Consider the following 15938-nt stretch of genomic DNA (forward strand, 5'->3'; position numbering starts at 1 on the left):
AGCAGATTTCATATTTTTCCTAAGTTCTTAATAACAAAACATTAATTATCCCAAGGGTTGGGGTGCTTTCACCTTGGGATTATTTTTGTAGGGTTTTTCTAAGTTTTCCTTGTTTTCTTAAAATAAAAGGGATCCTACTTATTTCATATTAAACCAGGGTATAGTAGATTTTCCTAGTAAACTACATTGAATAAGTACTCTAACAAAAATAGGGGTGCCCTCTGGTTCATTATTTAAATCACCTTTTCTATTTTTCTTAACTTTAAGCATATTGTAAAATAAATGGCAAAAACCAACTTAATGGGTTGGACAGAGAAGTTTAGCATTTTTAAACAGGTCAGTAGGTGGATATAAACTTCTCCAAATTTTTCTAACCCTAGTCAAATAGTGCAACTATTTTTTTGCCCTATTATTTAGCTTTTGGCCAAAACAATAATTAAATCAGAACCTTATAGTTTTCTGCAGTACTTAAGGGTTTTATATTTTCCTAAGCAGTTTACATTATTTAAAGTCTGACAAAATTGGTTTGACCAAATTTTGATGAACTAAACAGAAGTTATGAATTATTAAAGTTTCTGTTCAAATTTAAAATCAGATTTAATAAAGGTTTTCTAGAAAAGCAGTTTACACCGAGGACCCTAGGTTATTTCCAAACTAACTCTCTCAGTTATACCCCTGCGTTACTATTCATTTGAGTCACTGACATTTCACAAAACCCCCCAGACTTCTTTCCTTCTCCCCTGCGGTCCTTCCCTAGGTTTAAACAGTACCCGCAAGAAAAAAGGGTGGCGCGGCTTACCGACGGCGAGGGAGGTCCGGCGAGGGGCGGGGTTGGCTCGGGGAGGCTCTGGCGGTCCAAGCGATGTACGGCTCGACGGAGGGGATGGCCGGAATCACTCGGTCCATGTGCGCAGGCGGGTGTCCTCGTCGGCGGCGGGTGTGCCGGCCAAATCACGGCGATCTGGTTCAATCCAATGGCACGGTGAGCTCCACGGGGTGACGTAGAGACTGTGTGCACAAGGAATCAGAAAATGGTTCAGTGGATTACCCGGTCCACGCACTCCGGCGGGGTTGTGAACTCCGGCGACCGTGGACTGGCCTCTCCGGCGAAGCAGGCTTCGATTCCTCGCTCGGGGAGCTTCACCGAGGTGTGCTCACTCGTCTCCGAGGGTTGGACGGGGTTGGGAAAAGCTGGGTTGGCCGGTCTACGGCGGCAGGGGCTCGGGTGGCCGCGGACACGCCGCGCACGGGCAAATGACGGTGAGTTGAGCTCCGGTGAGGTTTGAGCGTGCGCGGAAGAGTGTGGTCGACGCCCGAGCGGGTTTTATAGGCGCAGGCGCAGGCCATGGCGTCGGCTGGCCTTTGGCGCGACGTGGGGCACGCGCGGGCGTGCTCTGGCGTGCACAGAGCGCGTCGAACACGTGGAGCTTTTCTTCTGCCCGTGTTCCACAGCTCGCCCAAGTCGCAAATGTGCGAATCTTGGCAAAAATCTGGCGCGAGTCTTTTCCTGGCACCTAGGGTTGTCTCTCATCCGTGAGTTGCCATGGCAGATATGGCCTAGGTAGGGAGATCTTCGGTCGCCAAATCAGGTATGTCACTCTGCCCACCTCGCGACAAAAACCATGCCAAGGCATGTCAAACGTCAAGGTCTCGGGCTCAACTTTTTCCAGTGGGTGCCCTAGGTGGTATGCCACATTTTTGGTATAGAACATAGGTGGTTTTGGTGCCATCTCCAAGGTGAACACGGCTGATCTTTAGTGTAGGTGTAGTTTTTGACTTAGAGAGAATTAGAGAGCTCTAGCGCTCTCTCTCTACTTAAGGAATGGATTTGGGGTTTCTCCAGGGGTCTTTTTGCAACATTTCCTTCCCATAATTGCTGGTTATAAGGTTACTTAAAGTTTGGTTAAAGATTAACTCATGGTTTGCACATTTGCTTATTCTCTCCCCCTCTCAACCATGGTTTTGGGAGATAGGATTCAAGAGAGGTTTAGGGTTTACTCTCCTCTTGTCCAAGGTAGTGAGTGCACCAAAGTTTGAGTGATGCTCTTAGGTCATTAACAATCTTGATTAACACATGGTCTCCAAGGTTCTTATATTCTCCTTAAGTTTTTACCACATGTGATCACAGTCATTAGTACCAAGGTGTGCTCTAGCCATGGTAACACCTGAGGTGTTACACGGATGCTCTATGCTGTCATTCTTGGACTGCTACTCGGGATACCATCAAATCAGCTTGGCAAAAGAAGAAGAGGAAAAAACAACATTCATTACCCCGTTTGAAGCCTTCTGCTATACCTCCATGCCGTTTGGCCTCAAGGACGCTGGAGCGACTTACCAGAGAGCCATTCAAACATGCTTAGCCGATCACTGGGGCAAGTGGGTAAAAGCTTATGTTGATGATGTAGTGATCAAAACAGAAAACTCAGAAAACTTCATTGAAGATTTGCAGCTGGTCTTCAACAGTCTGAGGCGATTCCGGTGGAAGGTTAATCCAGAAAAATGTGTCTTTGGAGTACCAGTAGGGAAATTGCTCGGATTCATTGTCAGCCACCAAGGAATTGAAGCTAACCTGGAAAAGATTGAAGCTATCATGAGGATGGAAGCACCACGGTCGCAGAAGAAAGTGCAAAGGCTTATCAGATGCATGGCAGCTTTAAGCAGGTTCATATCAAAGTTAGGAGAAAAAGGCCTACCATTCTACAAATTGCTCAAGAAGGTGGACAAGTTCTAGTGGACCTCTGAAGCTCAGGAAGCTCTTGATGCACTGAAGAAGTTCCTGACCACACCGCCTGTGCTAAATTCGCCACGCCGAGCCACACCAAACCAGCCGGCAGAAGATCTGTTGTTGTACATCTCTTGCACGACTCACGTGGTGAGCACCATGTTGGTAGTCGAGCGAGCAGAGGAAGGACATGCATATCCAGTACAGCATCCCGTCTACTTCATCAGCGAAGTTCTGGGGCCATCTAAGAAGAAGTATCCTCAAGTTCAAAAACTATTGTACGCAGTACTTCTAACTGCATGCAAGCTCCGTCACTACTTCAATGACCACAAAGTCATAGTAGTCATCGAGTTTCCAATATGGAAGAATAGCCATTGGAAGAATAGCCAAGTGGGCCTGTGAGCTAGGAGCTCACGACATTGAGTTTCAGCCTCGTACTGCAATAAAGACTCAAGCACTAGTTGACTTCGTATCAGAGTGGATCGAGCAACAAGTACCAGATAACCTGGAGACTGTAGAAGTATGGCAGATGTATTTCGATGGCTCGCTGAAGCTGTAGGGAGCAGGCGCAGGGATCCTCTTCATTGCACATGGAGGTGAACAACTCAATATGCTCTTCAGTTGTTATTCTCAGCATCCAATAATGCAGTAGAATATGAAGCTTTGATCCATGGATTGAACATTGCCATATCACTGGGCATTAAGAGGTTGATGGTATACGGAGATTCACTGATGGTCATAATTAGATAAATAAAGAATGGGATTGCTCGAATGACTCTATGGGCAAGTATTGCACAGCCGTCCGAAAACTGGAAGACAAATTTGAAGGGATAGAATTTCATCATGTGGAAAGAGATCGCAACGCCGCAGCAGACGCGTTGTCGAAACTAGGATCTAGTCGGACTCAGGTCCCACCTGGAGTTTTTGTCCAAGAGGTGCCACATCCAAGCATTTCACCAGAACAAGCAGAAGAGTGCAATATTTTGAGCTAGCTAGAGTCAGACTCTAATGACTGGAGGGAACCCATAATTAGATATATAAAGAATGGAGAAGAACCGGATGATAAAGCCGCAGCAGAACGCATCGCAAGGCATTCAGCCCACTACACCCTCATTGGTGATGCGCTGTACAGAAGGGGCACAACAGGAGTACTCATGAAGTCACTACAACACTTGTGACCTTTTGTGGCATCCCCTTTATGTCATAAAACCTTGAATTTATGTCACATTTTAAATTTTATGACATCTCCATGACAAAAATCACTTCGTCACCTATCATGCGTAGCATTACATGTTCTATAACGTTTGATGGTTTTTCGTCATAAATTTAGTGACATATCATTCATCGTCATAGTTTTATGACACACTTTTTTGTCATTAACAATCTACAAAAAAACACCACAACATGCCTCCACATATGATAGAAAACGTCACAAAATTAAACACTCACATGACATGACATTGACCTTACGTGGTATTCAAACTATGATTATTTTGTTTGTCACAAAACATTTGGTCTAACCAATGCCATTTTAATTTTTAACTATCACCATTGTTAATGGCACAAGAATCACAACCCAATATAATTAAATAACAATCAATGATTATCACATATACTTAACAATGTATTATCATATATATCATTCATCAACAACCAAATCTTGGAGCTACAATACCAACGTTGCTACTTCTATAGATATAGCATCACCACCATTGTCTCTTCTCTTTGTTGCAACTACAAGACCAATATCTTGAAGACTCTTCCCTTCTATACAATCTGCTTCAATAGAGGTCTTAGATTCTTCCCTTCTATTCTAGCCTCAGCCACAAATGCTTCCATTGTATCATATCAACAAAAAGGTATGAAAATAAGATAAGAGATATGGATAAAATGAAATGAAACCAAAACAAATGGTAGCATATCAGAATGCATAAATCCATCTCTATTGTACAAACACACTTCACATTTTGGATGTCAAGACCTTGTGCACCTTGCAACATAATTCTATTTTTCAATTGAGTTAGCAATGTGAATAGGTGTAGTTGATATCCACTGCCTTTCAAAAATTAAGGAACAAAAACAGCCATAATATCATAGAATATTCATTATGGGAGTACTAAAATGATTTATAAGGTTCTGTTTCCTCTATAGAAAAGAAAAATGATATAAAATAAATAGGTAACCATCAAATCACATTTAGAATGCATGAAGTACCAGTAGTGGTGAGGTCACAAGTTTCTCAATAGCGAGGACGACACCATCCTTTGTCTTCAACCTAATCACAGTGGATCCCAACTGTAATATCAAAAGAAACAACATAATAATCACTTTCATCGCAACAAACATATAAACCCAACAACTAAAGATCTTGGCATTTTAGTTTAGGTCTTTTTTCTTGAGCTATTCTTTAATCAATGTGAATGACATGCAACAACCTGCCTGTCAGAGGGTAAAAATAAAAAAAACATGGCATTAGATCTAAGCTAAAATTGACATAGTTTTAATCTAACAAGACAGAGAACTAGAAAACCTTAAAATATCAAATCTCAATTAGTAAGAACGAGTGAGATACTCCAGACTTCATCGTCACATAACACCGTTAGTAGCATGACGAGGATATTTTCATTGAATTTCCAGTGATGCAGATATCTAACCACTTGAGCATTAGAACTTACTCCATCTGTTCCTAATTATAAGTTGTTTTGACTTTCAAGACTGCTACGTATCTAGACATAGTTTATATTTAGGTGCATAGAAAAACTATGAACCTAGAATAGCCAAAACAACTTATAATTTGGAATGTAAACAATAGTAAATAACAAAATTAGAACATATGCATGTGGCATATACTCAAAACTTTCAAAAGCAACCATGATTAAAATGATAAAAGATTGCTTTCACACACACAATCAGCAACACACTCTTACGCCAAAGATGCTAAACTACTTTCTTTTTATGGATATACTACATACACATGTTCACAAACAAACATAACCCTAACACATAACCCTAACGGAGTTGCAGTTTTATTCCTAGACCTGCATTTTTCCTAAGCAAACAAATAAAGTTCAATTTTAATGAGCCTGAACTACATTTAGCCACGATATCTAAAAGATCCAAATTGGCCAGACAAGTGCACTCTACAAAATAATAAATAAAGCAGTACCGACGATGAAAGTTCAAGTGGTTTATAATTGTGGAATTACCTCTATATGTTGCCCTCCAGTTCAGTTGAAAAACATAGCAGACCAAAAAATGAACTATTTGTTTTCCATAAACAAAGCTACACAATGGACGAGGCCACTCGACTGGAGCTTCCTAATAAAAGATGTTATAGTAGTAACAGCTTGACAACAACTTGGCTGAACAAATAGTGAACTATTATAATACGAAAATTATAATAGTAACCATAAAAGACATGTAGCATATTCTAAGTACAGAATCAAATATCCACAATTAGCTCAATGGTGACACAACGACAAGTTTTAAGATGTATGTATTACTATGACACATAGCAGAAATTGACCTATACAATGCGGGGTAAGTGGCCTTCATAGACTGTGCCTTGGCCCCGAGAGCCTATCCTGAGAGTCTTACTGAAATTATTAGTTGTAGCAGAGAGCTCTTAGAAGCTAAATGTTTCCACTGTCAGTGTGGAACTTGTATCATCATCTTCGGATCATGTTGGCCCTGCCTCAATAAAACATCAAGTTAACTTTGATTCCAGCAAATATATAATCTATATGAGACATAATTATAAATTCTACAAGAGTAAAGAATCCCAACGAAGTACAAGAGATAAAGAACCAATTATTGATTCAGTCCTCTCCCAAAAAACGCACAGAAACCTCCTGCGCTCACAGGGCAGATGTGTGGGGCCTAGGGCAGTGCGACTGGTGCCTACTAGGGCTGGGCTAGGCAGCGGCTAGCTGGCACCATGGCGCAGGCGACGAGCGGCGGGCGTGGGCTGGAGGCTAGACAAAGATGGCCGGGGCAAGGGCGCTGGCTGTGGGGGCGCGACGAGCGTGGGCTGAAGGCTAGAGCGAGGCTGTCAGGTGAGGGCGCTGACTGTCTGGCCAGCTGCGGTTGGCCGCTATGCGAGGGCGCCGGCTATGGGGGCGTTGCTACTCGGCAGCGCTCGCTAGATGGGGGCGGTGAGGACGATGGATGGGGCGGTTATTGCTAGAAATGAATCGGCTAGGTTTAGAGTTACGAAGGCAGTATGTGAGAAAGAAATTGGTAATCAAAATAAACGTTAATATTGTTCAAAGTGCATATTTATTTTTCTCATGTTGTAGTTGTGTCGGCGTTTCGAAACCCGGGGGTCCCTGGACCGATGAGTAAATTGTCGCCGCGTGCCCCAGCCCAGATGGGTCAGCGCGAGACGCAGCGCGAAGGGGGGAGGCAGCCGGAGGGAGACGGGCGTGAGAGGTGGAATCCCGCGGCCTTCGTGTTTGTCCCGCGCCCAGGTCGGGTGCGCTTGTAGTAGGGGGTTACAAGCGTCCACGCGGGAGGGAGCGAGCGGTCTCACGCGAGCGCCGTCCCGTCCTTCCCCGCGCGGCCAACCCTCTGTAAGAGGGCCCTGGTCCTTCCTTTTATAGGCGCAAGGAGAGGATCCAGGTGTACAATGGGGGGTGTAGCAGTGTGCTAACGTGTCTAGCGGAGGAGAGCTAGCGCCCTAAGTACATGCCATCGTGGCAGCCAGAGAGGTTTTGGCACCCGGTTCGTGTGGTGTCGTGGCCGTCGGAGGAGCGCTGGAGCCTGGTGGAAGGACAGCTGTCGGGGCTGTCGAGTCCTTGCTGACGTCCTCTTGCTTCCGTAAGGGGGCTGAGAGCCGCCGCCGTCATAGGGCGTGCGGGGCGCCATCATTACTTGTCTGGCGGAGCGAGCCAGACGGGACGCCGGTCTTGTTCCCCGTAGCCTGAGTCAGCTTGGGGTAGGGTAATGATGGCGCCTTCTTTTAACGTGGTTGGTCCGTGCCCTGGGTTGGGCGATGTGGAGGCTCCTCCGAGGTCGAGGTCGAGTCTGTCTTCCGAGGCCGAGGTCGAGTCCGAGCCCCCGGGTCGGGCGAGGCGGAGACCGTCGGCTGAGGCCAGGGCTGAGTCCGAGCCCTGGGGTCGGGCGAAGCGGAGTTCGTCGTTTTTCGGGGCTGAGCCCGAGTCCGAGCCCTGGGGTCGGGTGGAGCGGAGTTCGTCGTCTTCCGGGGCTGAGCTCGAGTCCGAGCCCTGGGGTCGGGCGAAGCGGAGTTCGTCGTCTTCCGAGGCTGAGCCCGAGTCCGAGCCCTGGGGTCGGGCGGAGTGGACTTCGCCGTCTTCCGGGGCTGAGCCCGAGTCCGAGCCCTGGGGTCGGGCGAAGCAGAGTTTCCCATGGCGCCTAGGGCCGGGCTTGGCCGCTGTCAGCCTCACTCTGTCGAGTGGCACAGTAGTCAGAGCGGCGCAGGCGGCGCTGTCCTTTTGTCAGACCGGTCAGTGGAGCGACGAAGTGACTGCGGTCACTTCGGCTCTATCGACTGGAGGGCGTGCACCAGGATAAAGGTGTCAGGCCACCTTTGCATTAAATGCCCCTGCGATTTGGTCGATCGGCGTGGTGATTTGGCCAAGGTTGCTTCTTGGTGAAGACTGGGCTTGGGCGAGCCGAAGGTGTGTCCGTTGCTGGAGGGGGGCCTCGGGCGAGACGTAGATCCTCCGGGGTCGGCTGCCCTTGCCCGAGGCTGGGCTCGGGCGAGGCGTGATTGCGTCCCTCGAATGGACCGATCCTTGACTTAGTCGCACCCATCAGGCCTTTACAGCTTTGTGCTGATGGGGGTTACCATCTGAGATTTAGGAGCCTTGAGGGTACCCCTAATTATGGTCCCCGACAGTAGCCCCCGAGCGTCGAAGGGAGTGTTAATACTCGCTTGGAGGCTTTTGTCGCACTTTTTTGCAAGGGGACCAGCCTTTCTCGGTTGCGTTTTGTTCTGGTGGGTGCGCGCGAGCGCACCCGCTGGGTGTAGCCCCCGAGGCCTCGGAGGAGTGGTTTGACTCCTCCGAGGTCTTAATGCCTCGCGCAATGCTTCGGCTGGTCTGGTCGTTCCCTCATGCGAGCTGGCTGTAGCCCAGGTGCACGGTCGGGTCCCAAGTCTCGGGCTGGTATGTTGACGCTGTCAACGGTTTGGCCGGAGCCGGATTTGCGAGAGCAACCCCCGAGCCTCTGCACAGGGCGAGAGGACGGTCAAGGACAGACTCAACTTTTTTACATACGCCCCTGCGTCGCCTTTCCGTAAGGAGGAGGGGGGAAAGCGCCATGTTGCCCTTGGAGGGCGCCGAACATGGTGTCTCCGGTGAGCTGCTGGCGGGTAATCCGAGTGGACGCCCGTGCCCCATTTGTTAGGGGTCAGCTAGAGGCCCGGAGGCGCGCTCCAAAAGTACCTGCGGGTGATCTGCCAGACCCGGTCCCCTTTCGACGGGGTCTGAGGGCTCGATGCCTCCCTCTGATGGGATTCCGTTACAAGATCGTTCCCGCCGGTCTCGGAAATGTCCTAGGGTACCTCGGGAGCATAGCCCGAGCCTCGGTTATGTATCGAACGTACCCAGGGTCATCCCTCGCTCTGTGTCTGAGGCGGCTGTGAACCCTTCGAGGGCCAGCCTACGAACCCCTGATCAGTAGTGGGCGCGGAGCCCGAGTGGCCTGAGGCGGCCATTGAACCCTTCCGAGGGGCCGGCCTTCGAACCTCTGACCAGTAGTGGGCGTGGAACCCAAGCGCTCTGAGGCGGCTGTTGAACCCCTCTGAGGGGCCAGCCTTTGAACCTCTGATCAGTAGGGAGGCTCGGGGCCTGTTTCCTTCACGGAGAAGTATCCTTTTTGGGGTATCCCCCTTTCCCGGTCCCTGTTGTAAGAGAGAGAAAGAGGAAAAGGATACGAAATTGAATGACATGGCATACCTTTTTTGACGCGGTCATTATGGCGAAGGCGAAGCGTCTCCTGCCTCAGGCGCCGCCTATCCCGCCGCGGAGTTAATGCGACGGGGCGAGTGGTTCGCGAGGCGGCCGTTGCGCGTGCGCGAGCTATTCGAGGAACGGTCGTTTCGCTTTGGGTCTTTGAATCCCACGGCGGGTTCGGGCGACGCATTGAACGGGTCTCGCCTTGGTCATTATATACTCGGGGGAGGGTCTGGCCTGACGACGACGACGATGATGAAGACGATGACGAGGATGACGACATGGCTGCCCGCCTTGGCCTCAGCCCGCGTTTGAGGCTAGGCCGGGAGTCGTCAAGCCAGCCCCCGAGTGGGCTGGCGCCGTCAGTTCCCGGGGTCGGGACGCCGTGGTCCCGGCCCGAAGAGCGGGGGCAGACCGAGGGGGCACTCGACCCCTCGGCTGGGAAAGTTGAGGTGACCCCAGGGAGTCAGGCCAAGGTGCCTATTCCCCGAGAGCCGTCGCCATGCCGGCAGCGCAGGAGAGCGACCCTCAGGTCGCCGTGGTAGCGCCTGTGCAGTCCGTCTCCCGGGCGCTCGAGGTGCCCAAGGCGAGGATGGTACCGAAGCTGGCGGCGAGGCGGACCTCGGCGGTACCTTCGGGGGTCGAGATCCGAGAGACCTCTCCTCAGGGACGGTTGATCATGGCCTGGAGCGGGTAAGTATCTTAGAATGTCTTCGTCCTGGCTCCTCATTTGTATGTCCCGACCGCGACTTTCCTTTCCTCCTCAGCAAGCGAAGCCATGGCCTGACCGATCTGGCTCCCCGGAAAGTCCTCAAGACGGCGTCGGCTTCCGCAGCCGGTGCCGCGCCGGGCCTCGCCGTTCAGCTGACCTTCTCGCAAGGCGCTCCACAACGGGGGGCTCAGGCAGCACCAGTCGCCGTGGAGCGAGTTCCCGAGGCCGGCTCTTCTGTCGAGGTGGCCGTCGCGCTGGGGGAGGCGGCTGGCGCGGACGTGGCCTCGGGCCCACCGGACATGCCGCCGGCGCTGGCGCCAGCTGCTGCTGAGGCCGCTGCCGTCCCGGTCGGGGAGCGACCTGTCGCCGCCGACGCTGAGATGGCCGAGGTGTCGGCACTTGGTGCCTCGAAGGAGGGGGCGTGGAAACGCGATCCGTCCCACCGAGCGGCAGCCTTGTCCCTGCGCGGCGGAGCTCCGAGAGGCGGCGCCAGTTGCTCCAGTTCCGGACCCGTGAGGCTTCGAATCCCTTCTTCGTTCTTGACAATGAGCGGGAGGAGCAGTCTTGGGACGAGATCCGCGAGTGTGCCGAAGCAACAGTGGGGTCGCTCCGGTCATCCTTGGAGGTCTTTTGCAGGGACATCCCCAAGATCCTCTAGGTAATGATTTCAGGCATACCTTTTTTGTGACCAAGGCGTCCTTTGTGACACCCCGTTTCCTTCCCTCAGGATCTGACGGATCTGAGCGCTGCCAAGTCGTCGTTCATCCGCCACGAGGTCGATATCTGGGGCTCGCTGCGATCCCTGAGGACCTCGCTCGCCGGGGCTACTGCGCGCCTCTCCCAGCAGGGCGTCGAGGTGGCGGACCTTCGGTTGCTCTGCACCAATCTGAGAGCAGAGGCGGCAGTGGCACGCACAGAGGTGCAGCGACGGCAGTCAGAGTTCGACCAGGTCATCGATGAGCGAGATCAATCTCGGGGCCGGGCTGCCGAGGCCGAAAGCCGGGCCGGAGCCCTTGCAGCAGACCTAGCCGTAGCCCAGGCCGCAGCCTCGGAGCAGCGTGCCCGAGCCGGAGGTATGTCCTGGCTGTCTTCGGTTTTCGTTTCAGCTTGTTTCCTCCACTTGTGTTTGAGGCCTTGCGCTCTGGCTGTTCGCAGAGCTCGAGTCTGCCCTCGATGAGTCCACCAGGGCGCTTGCCCAGGCGGCCAAGCAGAGGGAGGCCGACCACGCGGCCATGTCCGAGGCCATCTCAGACTTCTGCCGGGTCTTTGGCTTCAGCGACGTCCCCTCAGGAAGCTCCCCTCAAAGTCGCCTACAGGCCTTGGGTGACCACGTGCGCGGTAGACTCCGCAAGGCGCTACACCACGGCGTCAGGCGGGCCTTCGCCGTGCTCGCTTCCCACTACGTCGTGGATCTGGAGCGGGTCAGCGAGGGGTATTGCCTCCCTAACGAAGATGAAGCCGCCCTGGCTGAAGTCCAGAGGCTCAACGCGGCCGCCGCGGGCCCGGGCGTAGTGCTGGCGACCACCTTCGAGGCAGAGATCCTCCCGCCTGCCCCGTCATCCGAAGCCGGGGTGGACTCTGCCGAAGGCGGGGACGAAGCCGAAGGCGCGGCTCCTTCCCCGGGCGACGCCTAACTCTACCGGAGCAGTTTCCTTTGAATGCACGTGTGTCTTTTGCGGTCGCTGAGGCCCAAACACTTTATTATCGTAGCATAAAGTCGTGCCCGTTTTCCTTTTATTTTGCATGTTCGGCCCCGTTTGTCAGTAGCAGGGTGGCTTGCCCAAGTAGGAGTCATTTTTCGTGGTAGGTGATGAGTGAGGTATCCGTAACCCAGAGGCCTAGGAGTCCCTCGGCTCAGTCAGCCTTGCCACTTACATGCACCTGCGTTCGCTTCTTGGGGTTCTGCTACCGACATAGCCGAGGGAACGCGGAAGCCTTTTTGATTGAAAATTTTGACGCAGAGGGGGTTCCCCCCTTTTAGCCCCCGAGGGAGGGTCGGGCTTTGCCGAGGCAAGGCTGACCCTTCCTTGATGACCAAACTTTGCGTGGGAACGAGGTATACGAACAACTTGAAAGCATCTTAAGGGTAGAAACGACGTAGTTGTTGGATGTTCCAAGCGTTGCTGTAGACCTCGCCTTGACTGTTGGCCAGCTTGTACGTTCCGGGCTTCAGAACTTTGGCGATGACGAACGGCCCTTCCTAGGGAGGCGTGAGCTTGTGCCGCCCTCGGGCGTCTTGTCGTAGCCGAAGCACCAGGTCGCCCTCCTGGAGGTCTCGGGACCGAACCCCTCGGGCGTGGTAGCGTCGCAGGGACTGCTGGTACCGCGCCGAGTGTAGTAAGGCCATGTCCCGAGACTCTTCCAGCTGGTCCAGTGAGTCTTCTCGATTAACTTGATTGCTTTGGTTGGCATAGGCCCTCGTCCTCGGGGAACCGTATTCTAAGTCTGTGGGCAAGATGGCCTCGGCCCCATAGACTAGAAAGAACGGCGTGAAGCCCGTGGCTCGGCTCGGCGTTGTCCTTAGACTCCAGACCACTGAGGGGAGTTCCTTCATCCATCGCTTGCCGAACTTGTTGAGGTCGTTGTAGATCCGAGGCTTGAGTCCTTGTAGAATCATGCCGTTGGCACGCTCTACTTGCCCATTCGTCAAGGGGTGAGCCACGGCGGCCTAGTCCACCCGGATGTGGTGATCCTCGCAGAAGTCCAGGAACTTTCTGCCGGTGAACTGGGTGCCGTTGTCGGTGATGATGGAGTTCGGGACCCCAAAGCGATGGATGATGTTGGTGAAGAACGCCACCGCCTGTTCGGACCTGATGTTGTTTAGGGGTCGGACCTCGATCCACTTGGAGAATTTGTCGATGGCGGCCAACAGGTGCGTATAGCCCCTGGGTGCCTTCTACAAGGGGCCGACGAGGTCCAGACCCCACACAGCAAAAGGCCAGGTGATGGGTATCGTCTGCAGGGCCTGAGCGGGCAGGTGGGTCTGCCTTGCGTAGAACTGACACCCTTCGCAGGTGCGGACAATTCTAGTGGTGTCGGCCACCGCCGTCGGCCAGTAGAAACCTTGTCGGAAGGCGTTTCCAACAAGGGCTCGAGGTGCTGCGTGATGGCCGCAAGCCCCCGAGTGTATCTCTTGTAGGAGCTCCTGGCCTTCGGCGATGGAAATGCATCGCTGGAGGATGCCTGAGGGGCTGCGGTGGTAGAGTTCCTTCCCGTCCCCCAGCAAGACAAACGACTTGGCGCGCCGCGCTAACCGCCGAGCTTCGGCTCGGTCGAGGGGTAGCTCTCCTCGGTGGAGATATTGCAGGTACGGGGTCTGCCAGTTTCGATTAGGCGTGACTGATAGTCGCCTAGAGGGGGGGTGAATAGGGCAAAACTGAAATTCTCAAAAATAATCACAACTACAAGCCGGGTTAGCGTTAGAAATATAATTAAGTCCGCGAGAGAGGGTGCAAAACAAATCGCAAGCAAATAAGAGGTGTGACACGCGGATTTGTTTTACCGAGGTTCGGTTCTTGCAAACCTACTCCCCGTTGAGGTGGTCACAAAGACCGGGTCTCTTTCAACCCTTTCCCTCTCTCAAACGGTCCCTCGGACCGAGTGAGCTTTCTCTTCTCAATCACTTGGAACACAAAGTTCCTACAAGGACCACCACAAGATTGGTGTCTCTTGCCTCAATTACAAGTGAGTTTGATCGCAATAAGGAATCAAGAAATAAGAAAGCAATCCAAGTGCAAGAGCTCGAAAGAACACAAGCAAATCTCTCTCTCTAATCACTAGGGCGTTGTGTGGAATTGGAGAGGATTTGATCTCTTGAGTGTGTCTAGAATTGAATGCTAGAGCTCTTGTAAGTGGTTGGAAGTGTGAAAACTTGGATGCAATGAATGGTGGGTGGTTGGGGGTATTTATAGCCCCAACCACCAAACTAGCCATTTGGTGGGGCTGACGGTCGTATGGTGCACCGGACAGTCCGGTGCACACCGGACATGTCCGGTGCGCCAGCCACGTCACCAAAGCCGTTGGGTTCCGACCGTTGGAGCTCTGTCTTCTGGGTCCGCCTGGATGTCCGGTGGCGCACCGGACATGTACTGTAGAGTGTCCGGTGCGCCAGTATGGGCGTGCCTGACTTCTGCACGCGCTGGCGCGCATTTAATGCGCTGCAGGTAGCCGTTGGCGCCGAAATATCCGTTGCTCCGTTGTCACACCGGACAGTCCGGTGCACACCGGACATGTCCGGTGAATTATAGCGGACTAGCCGTTGCGAATTCCCGAAGCTGGCGAGTTCCTGAGGCGCCGTTCCTTGGAGCACCGGACAGTCCGGTGAATTATAGCGGAGCGCCTCTGGATTTTCCCGAAGGTGTCGAGCTTGAGTTGGAGTCCTCTGGTGCACTGGACACTGTCCGGTGGTGCACCGGACACTGTCCGGTGGCACACCGGACAATCCGGTGCGCCAGACCAGAGGTGCCTTCGGTTGTCCCTTTGCTCTTTTGTTGAACCCAATTCTTGGTCTTTTCATTGGCTAAGTGTGAACCTTTGGCACCTGTATAACTTATACACTAGAGCAAACTAGTTAGTCCAATTATTTGTGTTGGGCAATTCAACCACCAAAATCAATTAGGAACTAGGTGTAAGCCTAATTCCCTTTCAATCTCCCCCTTTTTGGTGATTGATGCCAACACAAACCAAAGCAAGTATAGAAGTGCATAATTGAACTAATTTGCATAATGTAAGTGCAAAGGTTGCTTGGAATTGAGCCAATATAAATACTTAAAAGATATGCATGGATTGTTTCTTCAATTTTTGACATTTTGGACCACGCTTGCACCACATGTTTTGTTTTTGCAAATTCTTTTGTAAATCCTTTTCAAAGTTCTTTTGCAAAATAGTCAAAGGTAAATGAATAAGATTTTGCGAAGCATTTTCAAGATTTGAAATTTTCTCCCCTTGTTTCAAATGCTTCTCCTTTGCCTAAACAAAACTCCCCCTAAATGAAATTCTCCTCTTAGTGTTCAAGAGGGTTTTGATATATCAATTTTGAAATACTACTTTTCTCCCTCTTTGGAGCACAATAAGATACCAATTTGAAATTTATCAATTGAGAATCATACCAATTGAAAAACTCTTTTAAAATTAGGTGGTGGTGTGGTCCTTTTACTTTGGGCTATTATTTTCTCCCCCTTTGGCATGAATCGCCAAAAATAGAGTCATTAGAGCCCTAAAGAGAATTCTCTCCCCTTTGGTCATAAATAAGTGAGTGAAGATTATACCAAAGACGAAGTCCTTTTGCTTTGGACTCTCCCCCAAAAGATGGAGAGATGCACGTAGCGACGGCGAAGGATGAGTTACGGAGTGGAAGCCTTTGTCTTCGCCGAAGACTCCAATTCCCTTTCAATATACCTATGACTTGGTTTGAAGTAGACTTGAAAACACATTAGTCATAGCATAGGAAAGAGACATGATCAAAGGTATATGAATGAGCTATGTGTGCAAATCAACAAAAAAAGTTCCTAGAATCAAGAATATTTAGCTCATGCCAAAGTTTGTTCATCAAGAGGCTTGGTAAAGATATCGGCTAATTGATCTTTAG

At 51.2% G+C, this 15938-nt stretch overlaps 1 long non-coding RNA gene across 1 annotated transcript; it reads right to left on the reverse strand.

Moving 5' to 3' along the window:
* Positions 1-4293: 4293 nt before the first annotated feature.
* LOC103633050 (uncharacterized) lies at positions 4294-6989 on the reverse strand. Its single transcript, XR_556299.3, has 2 exons — positions 4937-6989; positions 4294-4554 (listed from the first exon to the last, which is right to left on the reverse strand). It is a non-coding gene; the product is annotated as an uncharacterized lncRNA (long non-coding RNA).
* Between the last annotated feature and the right edge of the window lie 8949 nt (positions 6990-15938).

Source organism: Zea mays, chromosome 7 (genome assembly GCF_902167145.1).
Source record: "Zea mays cultivar B73 chromosome 7, Zm-B73-REFERENCE-NAM-5.0, whole genome shotgun sequence".
In the NCBI taxonomy this organism is placed as follows: Eukaryota; Viridiplantae; Streptophyta; class Magnoliopsida; order Poales; family Poaceae; genus Zea; species Zea mays.